The sequence below is a fragment of the Ostrea edulis genome, chromosome 1, assembly GCF_947568905.1.
Source record: "Ostrea edulis chromosome 1, xbOstEdul1.1, whole genome shotgun sequence".
Taxonomy (NCBI): domain Eukaryota; kingdom Metazoa; phylum Mollusca; class Bivalvia; order Ostreida; family Ostreidae; genus Ostrea; species Ostrea edulis.
The window spans coordinates 58,014,695-58,033,002 of NC_079164.1; the positions used below are offsets into that span (position 1 = coordinate 58,014,695).

The window sequence follows — 18,308 nt, forward strand, 5'->3', positions numbered from 1 at the left end:
AGTCTCTTTCAAAATGTCAAAAGAATATTGACCCCGTCGGTAGTCAAAACGACTACTTCCGGTGTCTTGATAAAATACTTTTTTACTTTTCGTCTCTTTGTCCCCACAAATCTCGCTTATATTTGAAGTGTTTGATATGATTTTCACATGTCTTAAGAATAGTATCAACTTCTAGAATTTTGACAATTTCGTTTTTCTAAATTGACTTCCGGTCGGTAGTTACCTACTACTTTTTCTTTCTTTAGTCTACTTCTTTTTGTTGAGAACTCTTCGGATAGAGACGTGAAATTTTCAGGGAATATAGACAGTAAAGAGTCACTGTCATTCATAGGAAAACACATCTGAATAGTACTTCCGGTCGTCACCGGAAGTTACAAGAAATGAGTAAAAAATTCGATAATACACTTCTCATTTATTGTTTAAGTACATTCTCTGATATATTTCAATGGTTTTTGTAGGATCAGAAATCTCTTTACCGGAAGTGAACAAACGGAAGACCTACTCATTACTAGTAATGAGTTTCTAGTTATTATTATTATTATTGTTCTTTTTCTTACCGATTTTGTGCACGCGATTTCTCAAAAACGGTTGGATAGATTTTCATGAAACTTTCAGGAAAGATGTAAAATAGGATTGTCTAGAACGGTCTTTTTTTGGTTTTGCTAAAATCACTTCCGGTCGCAAGTTACGGCTGTATTTCCATTTTTCAAATGACATTTTGTCCGGGCGTTTTCTCATAAACGGTTAAAGATTGAGTCTTCAAACTTTTAGGGATGATAGATGGTGACTTGTAGCTCTGTAATAAGGTTTATCATTGCCATCCGTCACTTCCGGAAGTGAATAAAAGAAACGTCAAATTTCAAAATTATGCTTTTGAAATAAAACTTGCACAGATTAATTCGGTCTCTTTCGGTGTTTCAAAAAATGTTACACTCAGCGGAAGTTTAACCAACAACTTCCGGTTTTTAGAGAAAAACTTCGAAAAATTGATATTTCTTTGTCTTCGCATATCTCGCTTATCTATCAACTTTTTACTACGATATTTACAGATATTTTTGACATTATCCAACTCTGGAGTACCCTGTAATCCTTTTTCAAAATTCACTTCGGGTCGCAAGTTACAGCCGAATTTCCGTTTTTCAAATGACATTTTGTCCGGGCGTTTTCTCATAAACGGTTAAAGATTGTGTCTTCAAACTTTTAGGGATGATAGATAGTGACTTGTAGCTCTGTAATAAAGGTTTATCATTATTATCCGTCACTTCCGGCCGTTACCGGAAGTGAACAAAAGAAACGCCAAATTTCAAAATTATGCTTTTGAAACAAAACTTGCATAGATTAATTAGGTCTCTTGTGGCGTTTCAGAAAATGTTAGTCTTACCAGAAGTTTAACCAGCAACTTCCGGTTTTTAGAGAAAAACTTCGGAAAAATGGTTTTTCTTTGCTATCATATCTCTCGCTTATAAAGCAAGTGTTTTTGTGATTTTCAAATATATAATTGACATTATCCATCTTCAGAGTATAGTGAATTATTGTTGTTTTTTTCAAAATTCACTTCCGTTCGTTAAATATGTACGATTTCCGGGTTTTTTTCTCCAAGTGTTTTCTCATAAATACTCAAAGATTGAGTCTTGAAGCTTTCAGGAAAGTTAGATAGTGACTTGTAGATGTGACATACGTGTTTCAACTTTCTTGCTGTCACTTCCGTCATCCGCCGGAAGTACCATAAAAATATGTAATATTTCATTTTTTAAATTCTAATCCTCATAAAATTATTTAATAGAGTGTAATAAGTCATATCATTTCCAACGGAAGTTGGTTGTTTGAAACCGGAAGTTGGTTGTTCGAAACCGGAAGCTGTCCAAAAACTCAGTATTTTTTATGGAAATTTTTAGTGTGGGTTCCTACGTGGTTCAATTGGAATTTTTAGTCGTTTTATGGACTACTGAGATACTTGAAAGTGAATGAAATAAAACCGAAATTGTTTACAATTGATAAATCACGTCTTACATGTATGTGTTTATTTCTTTCATGTATAGTCGTTCTTCACTAATTCACAAATTGAATTCTTCCAGTCAAGGTCCTATCTCGTCAGAAATTGGACGGAAGACCTATTCGTTGCTCGCAACGAGATCATTTCTAGTTATTATTATTACTATTATTTTTTTTACCAAATTTTTCTCGAAAACTATACAGTGGTTTTCAGTGAAACTCTCAGGAAAAATGCATTATATTATGAAAGTTGTTTATCACAAAAAAAATTGGGAAAATTCCATTTCGGTTCCAAGTTATGGACAATTTCCTGATTTTCAAATGGAACTTTGTCCGCGGGTGATCTACAGGAAGGGCTAAAGATATGAACTGGAGACTTATTAGAGATGATAGAACAAGACTTATAGATTTGCGTTAGAACTATTTCGTACGTCGTCATCACTTCCGGTCGCTACCGGAAGCGAATTTAAAAAAAGGATTTTTTTTCAATTTTTTTGTTTTTTAATGTTTTTCTTTGATAAAGGTAAGATAAATAGAGACTCTTTATAGAATGCTGAATACAGTCAAACCTGTATTAAGAGACCGTCCAACGGAGAATGAAAAAAAGGTCACATATGACAGGTGGTCTCTTAATACAGGTTGCCTATTTTCCGCAGTTAATGGAAAAATATCGTAAATAATTTGTACAGTGGAGAAAATGACTACATGCATTTGGAATTTATCATTAAGAATATCAAGTACGGTTTTAATAGTTGTAAAATAAAATTATTAATACACTGTAGTTAAAAATCTAGAATATGATGTGTTGTATCAAAAGGATTAAAAGGTATCAAAATATGATGTGTTGTATCATAATTTTTTATTCATCAAAAATTACATTTAATCTATTTAAGAATGATAAACTTTGCATGCATTTCATATTACACATTTACATGAGATTTAAAAATTATTTATGAACTGCATGTAAATTTTCTAAAACTTATAAACACTTTGTTGTAAAGGGTATTTATGTATAGCCTACTTGTACAGTGTAACTGAAAAATGCAATGCTTGTGGTAAGAAAGCAAATGGTGAAGTGTTGCGTCTCCTTTTGTACAATACATGCTGGAAAATGTTATTCAATTTGAGAAACATTAAATAAATCACAATATCCATTGTACATGCACAGCAAATCTTTTAAGCTTAGAACTAATGCAGGCAATTTTCTTGAACTCGGACGTGTCAAATACTCGGGACATGTCGAAGTGAGCCGCTTGTTCCGGTCATTATTCTGGAAACCTCTAGTATCTCATGCAGGAAAAACTGCGAATACTCCATTTAAAATTTCAGTTCTAAGCACAATATTTACCTGATTTATATCACAGTGGGGCAAATTTTTACTCTGTTGAACATAATGGTATAACAAGTGGTAGATTTTCATTTCCGATCTAGCCTACCCGGCACTTCTTAAAGTTTGTCGAAATTCACACCTTGATTCCCTGATCCTTGATTTTTTTAAATAAACATCAACTCGGGTTTTATTAATTAACCACACACGACACTGCATGTTGACTGCTTAGGTATAATAATTTATTCAGAGGGCCGACTAAACAATATCATCGCCAAACTGTGCGTATCAAAACGAAAGTGTTAGGGGCGATAATTCCCAGAATAGTCGTGCGTTTGAAAACGAAAGTGTTAGGGGCGATAATTCCCAGAAGAGTCGACTCAACCGAAATCGAAAGTAGTAATCACGTTGTAATCGAAAAATGTACAGTCATTAAATAGAGGTAAAATTTCGTGAAAATACACGAAAAGGTTGTAAAAATCATGGTCGTTGGTCGAGTCAGACAGGTGGTCGTTTAATACAGGTACAATACATAGAGTAACGTCTTGGGGGGAACTTTTTATGGTCACATACGACAGTGAGTCGCTTAATACAGTGGGTCGCTATGGCAGTTTTGACTGTATGATATTTGTTTTTAAATTGATCAAACCAAACTCTAGATATTCGTAATTTTCATTTTGAAGCGAGGTCCTCGCTAGCCTAATGGTTAGCGTAGTGGATTTTCATGCAGGCAAGCCAGGTTCAATCCCCCAGATTACTCGAATATTTTTTTCCCACTTTATAACAAATGAAGAATTTAAGGTTATCTACTGGACACGGAAATAACGGAAGACCTTCTTGTTGCCACAACAAGTTTCTAGTTATTATTATTATTATTTTTTTTTTTTTCCCTTTCGTCTCCGAGACCGTTGGATGGATTTTCCTGAAACTTTCACAGGTTGTAGAGAACGATGGTACCTCGAGGCATTTTTTTCATTTTTTCAAAATTCACTTCCGTTCGTCAGATACGTCCGATTTTCCGGTTTTTGAAATCAACTTTGTCCGGGGGTAAACTTGAAAACCACTAAAGATAATCGAATGAAACTTTCAGGTATAATAGATCTATTTTCTCTATGGTGCATGCTTGTAATATTTTTTGTCGCCGTCACTTCCGGTCGTCACCGGAAGTGATTAAATGAATCATCAATTTCAAACTTTTTTCTTTCAAATTGAAACCTATATCAGTTTACTAGGTCTCGTTCTAATTCTCAAAAAATGTTGATCCCACCGGAAGTTGAATCTCCAACTTCCGGTTATATCAAAGAAAGACTATTCATTCTCTCATTTTTCAGTGCCATAAATCTCGGTCATGAAACTAGTTAATGAGTTGAGTTTTACATATATTATAGTCACTATAGATGTCTAGAGTAACGTCAAATATTTTTGTAAAATTCACTTCCGGTCGGCAAATACGGCTTATTAGATGTTTTCGTTGTCCAGCGTTTTTCTCAGAAACGGTAAAAGATAAAGTCATCAAATTGTCAGAGTTAATAGATCTCACTTTGTAGGCGTGCAGTAGGGGGTTAAGAATGTCGGCCGTCACTTCCGGTCGTCACCGGAAGTGATTAAATGAATCATAAATGTCAAACTTTTTTCTTTCAAATTGAAACCTATATCGGTTTACTAGGTCTCGTTCTAATTCTCAAAAAATGTTGACCCCACCGGAAGTTGAATCTCCAACTTCCGGTTATATCAAACAAAGACTATTCATTCTCTCATTTTTCAGTGCCATAAATCTCGGTCATAAAACAAGTTAATGATTTGAATTTTACATATGTTATAGACACTATAAATGTCTAGAGTATATTTAAATATTTTTGTAAAATTCATGTCAGCGCAATTTAACTCTTCTGAGACTCAGGGACAGACATTAACTTTCCTTCTTACTTGCCCTTTGTGCAAGTAAACTCGAAGTTTTACTTGTCCGAATGAAAAACTTAGTTGTCCGAAATATTTAAGACTCTAATAAGCCTGTCAACCAGTAATTCTAATTATCTCTCTCTGTTAATTGGTGATACAGTACAGTGGCGGATTTAGAGAGGGGCGCAGCCGGTGTGCACCCCCACCCCCCCCCAAAATTTTTTTTTCAAATTTAAGGTAAATCGCGTTATCTTGTTTAGGAAAATGTACTAAATGATAAAAGAAGCAATAATTTCTTCCACTCCCGGAGAAATAAATCATAAAATCTTTTGATTCCTTGATTTACTTTATTGGGAGAACTTAATTTTTTCTAAAAACCTTTAAAATGTGGGTCATTTTATTAATTTCACCCTATCAAAATGATAAAAAATAGTACAAATGACTAAATAGGAGAAATATGGAAAAGCCCCATAAAATCTGTAAAATCCAGGAGCTTCCGGGGGTTTCGTCCCCTGGACCCACTGCCTCATAAAGTGGCGCCCCCCGTAACCGTAATTCCTGGATCCGCCCCTGCAGTATGATCTAGTAGAATGGGCCTTCGCTATAATATGACGATTTGGTAAAGAAAACAGTAATATAGGGAGTTGGACTTTACGTTCTAATATTTGATATTCATCAAGCTTAACACAATTATCAGAATAATCACATTTCCAACTTAAATAATCACTTGCCCCATCGGGCAAGTGGGTATTGAGTTTCACTTGTCCGAACTGGGTTTTCACTTGCTTCGGGCAATCGGACAACAGAATTTCGTGAAACTTTGTAGTTAATAAGGATACACTGTGTAGATGTGCATATTCCCAGGAAATTCTGATTCAATAATTTTTCTGCCCCTTTTGAACTTAGATTTTGAACCCGTCTGCCCTGTTCTTGCAGTAATGCATGGCATTACCATTCCTTATGTTAGGCATTGTCAAGCAATGTTGGAGCATGGGGTATGTGAGCTTGCTCACGTTTGCTTTCTTTCATTATAGTCTAAAGTCTTGTTGTATTATGACAGTCAATTTTGTAACAGTTGGTAGCACATGCCTTGGTGTGACATTGGCCTACATGTATGGAAAAGTGAAGAATGATGCCTAATAATGCTTCGTTTTAAATGACAATTTATAATCATTTCTTGACTTATTGTTCAGTACTACATATGGGAAATTTCTTCACTGAAATAGTTTAAATACTTATTCTGTTCTGCTATTGCCTCTTTTCGTGATGTTTGCACACAGGCACTTGTTTCTGTAAATGACTTATGACCTCTGTATACTAATAACAACACAAGGTACCTAGCTTCAAATGACACAGAATGGCACCCCTGAGAATGTCGGCCTGTTGAGCCTCCAAGGAATCTGCGATGCTAATGTATTTACTACCGTTGTATTGTACAATCATTCAACTTAAAAACCATGTATGACATGACTGCATTCATTGCCTCTTATTGCCGAATACTGCAACAGAAAATGGCTTTTCCGTTTTATACCACGAAGTGCTATGTACTGATACCGCACAGAATACGTGGTCGATTTTGACTGGCTAGCACGCTCTTCTAAAATTATGTTTGGAATTCTTTAGAGTTATTTATAGAAAGATAGAGCATCAGAGATGAATTAAAAATAATAGGCAAAAGGGTGATTTTAATGGTGACCATTAACCACAATTGATCTTATTTTATAAAATTTAGTTACTAACATTAGGAGGGGGGGGGGGGGATGTTACAAAAAATAAAAGGGACTCCATCCCCCCATATTTTTCTCCACAGACACCTGATAACTATAATCCCCCCTTCTGATTTTTATTGCGGTGACAATTCCTCCAAAATGTGTGGATTCCTTGTCTCTCTCAACCCAATTTTGATAGATGTAGTTGTTTCACGCTTTTCACAAGCTTTAGAGATTGGCCTTCTACTGGACTGGTATAATATAGAATATACTTATTATAAACAGTATAAGGTATTTAAGGCTTACAAAAAAGCATGTTTACGATTACATAAATCGAAATTAGGATGGAATAGACGGGGAATCCACACATTTCGGAGAAATAATCGCCGCCCCAAAAAATCAGAAAGGGGGGGGGGTGTCCATACTTCAGATGCCTGTGAATTTTTCCATATCAGCACAGAGATCCGTAATATTAGGGATGCGGGGGAGGGGGTTCGCCGGAGAAGTTGTAAGTTGCACATGGCTTGTTTAAATTTCCTGACAGACAATGATAAAAATATGATAGTCATGATAAAGACCTTCATAACCTTAATCAGTGTGTGCAGGGGGGTTGGGGGGGGGGGGGGGGGTATAGTGTTCGTCATTGCTGTCTCAATTTTTTCCCCTCAGGCTGGGAGGGGGGGGGGTCATTCTTTGCTCCAGGGCTTCAATTCATAACTTTCAAGCTTACATGCATTAATATCTTCTCATTCACTACTACATAGTACTATCAAAAATAGTGGAGGGGCCATTCTCGCAATATATCTTCATTTGCATGCATGAAAATAACAGTTAATGTTAAGGGTTGGCCAGTCGCCTCCGAAAAACATTGATATGTGCCTGCAGCGTTCTTGGTACTTATGGTGGGTTTCATAAAACTTCAATGTAACAACAGGTACTTGCCACATCAATACATACCACAAATTCAATAACACACCACTAAAAAAAACTTTCCTTGTTCTATTTTGCATGCTTCCAAATAATCTTTTATCTGTATTTTCTCTGACTTTCCATAGATCTGCATGAAACATGCAATTGGTAGAAATATTTCTCATACTAGTTAACGAAGTTGTATTTACAGTAAGTTATAATTTCATTATTATCTTCATCAGAAATGATTCCGACACGAAAATATTTTTAAATCTCCACTCGGGAAGTCTTAGCTTCTATCTTCTGATGACATGTAAAATCCCGAAACGTACGAACAGCTTTGGTTTTTTTGAGTAACTAAAAATAGCGTACAGCGTCTTCAATTCAAAATTTTTATTTTGTTAAGAAAGCAATATGTTCAAGATTTTTTGGTAATAAACATCGTATCAATTTATTATGATAATAAAACAATGAGACTTTATTTTTCAACACAACGAATATACAATTTTCATTCTGTGCGGTATCAGTACATAGCACTTCGTGGTATAAAACGGAAAAGCCATGTTTTGTTACAGTTTTCGGCAATAAGAGGCAACGAATGCAGTCATGTCATACATGGTTTTTAAGTTGAATGATTGTACAATACAACGGTAGTAAATACATTTACATAGCATTATTCCCTGGAAGCTCAACAGGCCGACATTCTCAGGGGTGCCATTCTGTGTCATTTGAAGCTAGGTACCTTGTGTTGTTATTAGTATACAGAGGTCATAAGTCATTTACAGAAACAAGTGCCTGTGTGTTTGCATGTAGGAGTTATCATTCATGTCGGACAGTACATTGTATATATGAACTTCCGTTAAAAAGTATACAATATTCTGTCTGTTGTTTGCTAATTTCCATGTCAAGAATATCATGTTTTACATTTACGTCAATTAGACTTGAATTGAATATGAATGTTTATACGTACGACTTATCTTGGTATGTTTGTGCCGCCATACTGTCAGGCAAAAAAGTTCTCGGAAACTAACCCGGTCTGAACGTTTGTAATCCACGGTGTAAGTAGTTATGATCATTTTACACTTGATTATTCTATTATAATTACATTGTCAATTACCTGTATCTATACTGTCAGCTATGCTCATGAATGCAATTGTGCATAATCCGAGTTTATATTTTTGCCATGTGCTTAAAGTATGGTGCGCTGTTCATGTCATCCTCTATAGCCGATGATTATTAACCGTAATTGTCTTGAAATATGAATTTAGTGAATTGAATTGGTAATTCATGTTCATGAGCCATTTGATTGGTGATGTGGAAATGGGATTTGTTGTATGTCAAGTATTGTATTACACAGATTCAGTTTTGAGAAATTTTTGTATGGAAAGCAGTATTTGTCATAAACTTAATTTGGTTTTTTTTTATTCATTGTAGCTTTTTACCACATTTACGCTGACAAACTGTGTATGACTCCATACAACGGTGAACAAGCACCACGTGCAATTGTGTGCACATGTCACATTGATGGTTAACTGTCTGTCAAAATAAACTTTCAATCTGATCTGAGAGTCCTTATTGAGGCAGAATATACAAAGCACCCAAATACAAACATTTACATTTTATGGTATGGATTCACTTATTAATATATTACAGCCTAGCCATTATCTCCTAACACTGCCGTTGAATACATCACAGATTTCCAAAACTAGCAAATACAAATTAATATTAAATTTCCCTGAGTAAGTCATCTAAAAGTAGCAACAAACTCAAAGTTGCAAAACATGTGCGGGACTCAGTGGTCGGCTAAACAGATAACACATCAGACATTAAAGATATAAAGAATTTGTATCCAGGTTGGGCCAGGAAATTGAATGTACATGTATTTCCTAAAATCAGATCCATCCCTTAGGATAACCTTCAATTTATGGCACAGAATTATTTTGCGTACAGTTGAGGTCTTATTAAATATCGCTGAAGATTGCATCGGAGGTCAAAATTCTACAATAATGTACTATTAAAAAAAAAAGATATAATAAAAATCATAATATATTCTCCCATTAGTTATCTTATTAAGGCAGACTTCTCCACTAGCGCCACCCCCCACCCCCCCCTCCCTAAATAAACATTGTACGCCATATCAAAAAGTAAATATAATGAATAGTCATCGATTCTATAAAGAATACAAAAGTAAGTGTTTGGCAAACACGGACCGCTGGACACACCAGAGGTGCAAGCACAGAAGATCTTGTTTTTGAACACAGTAGTAATATTTAGTTAGTAGGGATGACAATGAGTGAAAATTTGTAACCGATTAGTCATATTTTCTTTTGACCAATTACATGTAATTAACCACTTAAGGTGGGTCCTTAGTCCTGGATTTTTGGGGTTTAGGTAGCATTTTTTTGTTTGGAATCAATAAATTAACATTCAGAGTAATGAAAAAAGGCAAAACAGTTAAGGGTTTCCATATTAATTTTCATTACATACACCACTAAAGTCATATACCCCGATGTAGATTTTTATGAAATTCATTGGAAACAGTTATGTGTTGTTATTTTAATATAAAAACAACAAAATGTTTTTTGAATTGCATTTATTTATTGGGAAACATGTCAATAACTAAAACACATGTCATTTTCAATATGTTCATCAAGTTTTAGAATAATATGTGGAAAATTATTGAATTAGCGTTATTCCCCAAAATGTTAAAAACAAACAAATGTGGACGCATTTTCCTTATAGCATGGTTTACATATCATTTTTTCTGTTTATATTAGTAGAGTTACATCTGTTATAGTTATTCATGGGGAAAAATCCATACCTTTCCTTAATAATTTCAAATCTATAGCTTCCAGATTATGTATACCCCCATCAAAAACTGAAGTCTGGCACCACACAGCTGAGCTATTTAAATCACTCGGGATTAAAATTGTATGTAATTTCATGAAAAGACACAGATAATGATTCCTTATCACCTTGGTAAACTGTTTGTCAAAAATAAAGGAAATCTATCGCATTATGGACTTGATAAATAATTGAATGAAAACAGAGTTATTGTCCTTGGATTCAATATTTTGAAACATATCATTGACTATTCAAATATAACTAAGAAGTTTGAAATATTTTATGGCTAACAAGATTTTTTACAAAAACTATTGAAAAAGATTCCAACAAAATTTATGTTCCTATCATTAAATTATTGACTTTGCAAAATCCTATGACGTCACACGAGTGTGGAACTACGTTAAGAGCTTGTCTACGAGAAAACCATGCAAAATGTGATGGAAGCAAGGTTGTCGGATCAACAACATATTTTGAGTGTAATAAAGTACATCAATATCAAATACTTTGGCATATTTTTTTCAGGGGTGTAGTCATTAGATAGGGATTTGCAGCCATGTTACTAAAAATAGCACTTTTGTTCTGACAAAAGGGTAAAATTATGTTTATTTTACCCTTTCTATTTAAAAATTCTAACAGGTTATTGAAAATGGATTTTTAAAAATTGACACAGTTTATAAAACAACTGGATATGCATATTTATATTGTTTAGTGGGAATCTAAAATTTTACTTCCGTTTAAGTGCACAAAGGTCACAAATTTGGCACGATTCCAGATTTTGATAAATTGCAGAAAATGATAACTTTTAGATCAACTAGTAGTCAAAAAGTAACGCTTTGATTTATTCAAAATTACTTTCATCTTATAGAGAAGAAGTATATTTACGATATATCAAAAATCTGTCTTTGGACTCTCGATTATAGTAAATATATTAACACTTCAAGTTGGGCATTTTTTCCTGCTTGTAGAGCTTTTATTCTGGTAGCAGGCACCTAAACATGTTTGCCATGCATGGTCCTTGTTATCTTATTAAGTCTTATATAATTTTATGATTTCACATCAGATGACCAGAAGCATGTATCAACCATTTTTTGTTGCCATGGTGACAAATTGCAAAATTTGAAAAAATAACGTTTCTAAAAAAATAATATGCATCGTATGAATAGTTGTAATTTAACAAAATTGATATTTGTGTACTTTTAAAATGCAATTTTTAAAAACAAATTTCATGCCAATTTATATGCTATATATAATATATTCTTTATTTAGACAGGATAGCACAATTAGTACAGATGACTAGTTTACATTGCAGTGGTCCTACAGAGACTTAAATATACCACAAGCAATTGGATCATATTTCTTCATAGATTTGCTTTTCCCATGGATACAATAAGGATCAATCTATTTTTTTTAAAAATCTGACTGGTTATTGAAAACATTCTGAAATAATCAAACTCAATCGCAAATACTAAGCCAGACAGCAATTTAACTTTTGAAAAGTTGTATGAGAGTCACAATATTGATATTCTAAAACAAATAAAATTGTTGCCATAGTAACATTTAGACCAATTTAAAGACTGACATGCTTTAAGTTCAAAGGTAAAACTTCTGTGAAGACAGAACTTGATAAATATCCACAGTATAATACCCCAAATCTTTATCTTTTCCTCTGGACAGTTAACACGTCAGATGAAGTTGTCAGGTACAATATATTAGAAAAAAAGTACTTTGTGGTTTGAAATTTTTAGATGTCATCAAACTTTAACAAATGAAGTACCCAGAAAAAAATTGAGCAGCAACCCTTAAACAATTAAATAACATGCTTAATATGTACATAAAAACCGTTTGTTCAAAAGGTTAAAAGTTTTTGAAAAATAGGTCAAAGTCCAAGGTCGACGTTGACAGTTCTGGTAACAAGAGAAATTGACATCTATGTTTGAAACATCAAAGATCTATCACTCTTGGTTCAAAAGATATAACCAAGATAAAGTTTTTGAACAGTATGTCAAAGTTCAAGGCAGAGGTCGTTAGGTCAAACCAAAACAAAGGTCTCTTCATGAGACATCTATATATGTAAAATATCAAAGCCTTATCCCTATTGGTTCAAAAGACATAGCCCAGGTTGAAGTTTTTAAAAAACAGGTGAAGGTCGAAAGTCTTGGTACCACATCAAAGGTCTCTTCATGGGGAATCAATAATGGATATATCAAAACCCTACCCCCTTGGTTTAGAAGATATAACCCAGGTTAAAATGTTTCCTTAAAGTGGCGCCGACGCCAACACTGGGGTCATTACAATACATGTATATAGCTCTCCGGGTAGTCGTCCTGGTGAGCTAAAAGGAATGTGCATGTTCTTTTCTTGTCTTTCTTTTGTTTTTTATTCTTACATGTAGCGTATTATTCTACATTCTAAATCCATGCGAAAGGGTTCGGAGCAGCCATATTCAATACCGGAAATTAACGATTATGAACATTATATTGAGAGGAGAGGGGTGGTAATGGTAAAATGCTCTTAGATAGTGAATGATCTTGTTAAATTCATAAAATAATCAATAATGTTGAATACATCTAAATACAGAAATATTCTTTGCATTCGCACTCCACTCCCAACACCATTACACGTACAAATGAAATATAGCTTAAATACCAACTGATAGTAATCACATAAATTGCACCGAATATGAAAGTCAGATAATAATAACGTCCGAATTCGCACAAAAGTAAAGAAGTTCGCTTGTAATATAATTTGTAATGAAATGTATTGTTTATACCTGACCCGGCTGGTATAGTCTGTCCCGTCTACAGTGTAGTTAAGTGGAGAGACCCCGTAGTTGGCACTCATCACCAGGGCGGAGGGTGAGTGGCAAATTTTTTATAGAACCCCCCAACCTCCCTAAAAATTACTTTTAACACAACCCGAAGCTCAAAATCCTTGATAATGATAATAATGGGGGGGGGGGGTGTCCAAGGATTTAATTCATCAGTTCAAGCTTCCATTTCAATTGTTTATTGATTAATTGCCATAAAAAAAAGTAAAGGGGGGGGGGGGTGATTTAGCTAAAGAGACCTGATCGAAATAATCTTTTCAGTTTCCCTGTCAGTTAAATGATTTTTCCAAATTTTTCCCGATCAATTTCTCATGATGAACAAAGTATAGTGACGATCCAAACTCTACCTACATCAATGACTTTAAGAAACTACATTAGCATATACATATACGTAATACCATCAGTTTACAATATCTATATATTTGTTGTTGGTAAAATAGAGAAAGGTGTAAATTTTCGCATGTTGAATCGTAACCTATGATTAAGCATCAAGTATGTCATATTGTTACATTGAGCACTGAAGAAGAAAGATACCGAGCAAACTGTTACATTATACATTCTTTAAGTTCACTTTATGCATTTTTATTTCACACTTTTCTTATTTTGTCCTGTCCTCATTACTTAGTGCATATATGTAAACCAGAGTTGTTTACTTGTACGGATTGTCCGTATTTTCCACGGATTTTTTAGTCAAAATACGCTCTACGGATTCACGTTGAAAATCTACGATTTTCCACACACACGAATCAAAAAAAAAAAAAAATTGTCGGTCCCGAATGATTGAATAAACTGGTTCCCTGCTGAATGGTGCTACACTCGAACGGGAGAATCAATCGGAACTCCTTGAATGTCTCGTGCACTCGACATAGATCTCGGATGTAATACGATGGCATCCATGAGCGAATTTGATGCATTGCTGTGACGTCACAATTGACAATGCATTTGCCGCTCACATCCGCAGATACTTTCAGTAAAGCATTCAAACTGATGTTTCCCGACTCCAAAATTGCAGAAGGTAAATCTTTTTTATGTTTTCTTTGTGTAGGCAAGAGATGTGAATGATTCATGTCATATAAATGAATCTGCCCCACATATCTCTTTTTTTCTTTCTTCTTTCAATCCCCACTTTATTGGCCTGGCATTTAAAGGAGAGATATACAATGAAAAGTTAAAATCTAGGGGGTGTGCTGCCCAATTTTTTTCAAGGATGTTCACAGGTGACCATAGTTCAAGTTGTATCCATTCAAAGCATAGGTGCTGTACACTGTGGCCAGCTTTAATGTAGAAACGAATCATTTTGAAGCAACAGTTAGCTTTTACATCAAAATCCAAAATATGTAAAAGAATTCAATATTCATGACTGGAAAGGGAATTCTATAATGTAATGAATAGGGTTCAATTTTATCCTTACAGGTATGAAGTGTGGCAGGAACAAAGCTACAGCCATTCTGATTGAATTAGCAAATATCAAGCAAAAAGAGCTGGTCATCCATGTGATGCAAGTAGACAACACACCGACAAGACATTAGATAAGCTGAAAGGGGCTTACTATAGACAATTGAATCAGTAATTCATTGAAACTGTTTTGATGTTTAATTTTGTTCTGATAAAGAATTTCATTGTTTATTTCTGATGGGACTATCTGAACTAGAATGTGAACAATGAATGTATGAAAATTGTTTGTACATTATAAGTATAGATCAACAAAGCTATCTATCTGATACCAACGTATATCTAGTCAAAGAGGCATTTTCTAGTCTATTCATAAACTGTTAATTCATTTTTCATTGACAAAAGTAAATGTTTGTTTAATTCAATATGGTGTCTGTCTTTATTTTAGTTCTAATTGTATCAAGTTCATATTGTTTTTCGAAATTAAGGGATATATGTCACTCATGGATGTAAAGAAAAAATACAGAGAAAATTTATTTGACAAAGAGCTATGTCACAGTACAACCTTCAAGAAGGAGAAACCCTATGCTATGGTGTAAAAATGACAAATAGAAACAATGATCTAAAAGCATAATAATTACACATTACTACATATTTAGAATACAAGAGCAACAGTAGGCAGCAACCAGCAGCATTCATAGTCAGTGCTTATTAATATTATGTGACAACGAGTAGTGTTTATTGTTATATTCATCTTTTATACTGACAAAGTGCTCAAAATACTGACAACTTGCTCCTGGAATACTGACATCAGTCAGAGGGGGTAAACAGGTCTGGTAAACTAATAACAAATTTTTGTCATCAATCATGATGGTAAATACATTTTGCAAATTCGGGGAGGGGGGGGGGGGCTGCACTAGATCCTCACATATGCTCCATCTGGACCGACTATAGATGCATATTTTCTTTGATTTCCTCCATATAACATCTAAGCATTCTCGGTTAATGCATGAATTATCAAGGAAAGAACGCTTTCAATTTTTCAATGACAAAATGCCTGACCACTGGTACTAGTTTGCAGTATAACAGGACGAAGTACTGGATACTTTTTAAACCCTGCCAATATTTAGAAATTTCTGGATTACATTCACAGATACTGTTATGTCTTTCACTGATATCACATAAACATGATGTACAAATTCTCAAATCCCATTTCAAGTTAAAATCATAACATTCCAAACTCCCCGTCGAGGCCTCATTACGTCACCTACGAATAGACCGAACTCTGGTGGAAGTTTGCATAACATTCCATAACATTGCTATCATTTTGTACCTTCTACGTATGAAGAGTGCATCAAAGGGGAGGTAATTCCAGCAACAGGTCTATTTCATTATAAGACCCCCTTTTGAATATAAAATAGTAGATTACTGGGACTTAATTATTAGAAAATGTTAAATCTATCAATAAAATTAAATTTCCAAACAATTTATGCATCTAATATCACAAATTTTAAATCTTTAATCTTTTAAAAGATAATTCTAAATGCTTAAAAATATTCATTTTTGTCAGCTTTTAAATTTTAATTGCAAATGAACCGCCAAAAGTCCAAAGTACAATTTTTTATATTTTACAGACAAGGATTTGAGATCAAAGTATTATACACTTTTAAAGAAATTTAAGCGTTACTTTTGCAGCAACACCTATTTCAAAATTGACCATATAACACAAAATGAAAAAAGTTTGGCACAATGCCAAATTACAGGCTCTATGTAATCTCTATATGGACACTTATGATGTCAAACATGATTTCTCCATAAGTGGTTTACATGGAAATATCATAAAAAAAATCCATTCTTTTCATAAACCTTCAGAATTGATTTGCATTTTTGAAAAAATAAAACCCTAATATTTAAGGATTTTTCTTGTGTTGAAAGACTAATCCACGTGTAAATACAGAATGCGCTGTTACTAAAAATAGAAACGACCTATCAATAAATTGACCTCAAATTATAATTATTCCAACCATATACTCCAATGATATAAATGATTAGAAATGATATTGATGACCACCATTTCCTTCATTTTTATATATTTGCATGGTTTTCTCGTACACAATTATAATTCTCAATTACCGTATTATTCTATTTCATTTTAGCTTCATATTTTTTACTTCACTGAACAGTGATTTCTTAAGACCCATTTTAGGTCTGAATATCGGCCCTTTCCCCTCCCAAAAATTACCAATTTTTTCCCAATTTCACTTGCACTTTCCCTAATAATACAAACTGGCGAAAAACATATTTGTTAAAAAATAAGTTCAATGTGAATAGTTTATGTACAACATGACAAAGACGCATCAATTCTAGATGATTTAGAAAGAATAGTCAAAAAATTTTAAGAGCTTTTAAAAAGTTAAATATGTAAAATAAAAGAAGAATGACATCAATTTCTGTTTGATTTCTTGTTTGATATATTTAGCATATTTACAATAACGACTAAGTTTTCCCAATTTGATCAAAATGTTGACAATTTTTCCCAATTCGAAAGCCATTTTGAAAAATCACTGCTGAAAAACAGTATGATGAGTGCTTCGATAAGTAAAGACATGAACAAAACCTACATGAAAGCAAGAATATTTTTAGAAATTCAAAATGTTCACTTTTTGTAACGCCACGCCATAATGGTGCATCATATAATTATTTATTATATTACAATATTTGGCTTCAAGTTTATGTTAAAGAAATAATTCTATTGTCCTCAAAGTTTGTTTACAAGAATTGCTAAGGTGGCAAAAATCAGTTCGACAGCACGCGGCACTAAAGTTACTCAGGACATGTGAGTCTGTTCTACATAAAACATCTCTTTCTTGTTTAAGTATTACTATGCATGAAACATTGGGAAGTCACCCAGAAATATGATTTAGTCTGACCTCCATGATATTTAGGTGCACCCCCCCCCCCCCACACTCTATTTTTTTTTTCATCCTCTAACTTTGTATAACAATTTATCTTTCTCTGACCAGAAATGTACATGTATGTTACATTCCCTCATTACCATGCATTATAATGGTATGTACGAATCATTGAACTGATTATAAAATCCATGTGGAAATTATGCTGGCAGCCATCAGTGTCATACTAGTACTGCTTGGTAGTTTATTTTACGCAAGCATTATAGAGCCTGACTGGGAACTTTCAAAAAAGGTTTTACCTACAAAATGGACTATAATTAATGGTATTGCATGAAATTTTACTTTGAAGAATATCAAATCTGATCAGTCATTAAAAAGTGAATATTTAAACATCACCTAGACTTTTGAATATTACAACCCCCCCCCCTTTTTTTTAAAAACATATAATACAGGCACAACATTATTTCTTTACTACAAATAACCCAGCCAATCGCGGT

General features: G+C 33.9%; 1 protein-coding gene across 4 annotated transcripts in view; it reads right to left on the reverse strand.

Moving 5' to 3' along the window:
- LOC125664639 (LIM domain kinase 1-like) overlaps positions 1-18,308 on the reverse strand; it is a 231,804-nt gene that overhangs the window by 201,738 nt on the left and 11,758 nt on the right. The gene's annotated exons all lie outside the window — the stretch shown is intronic.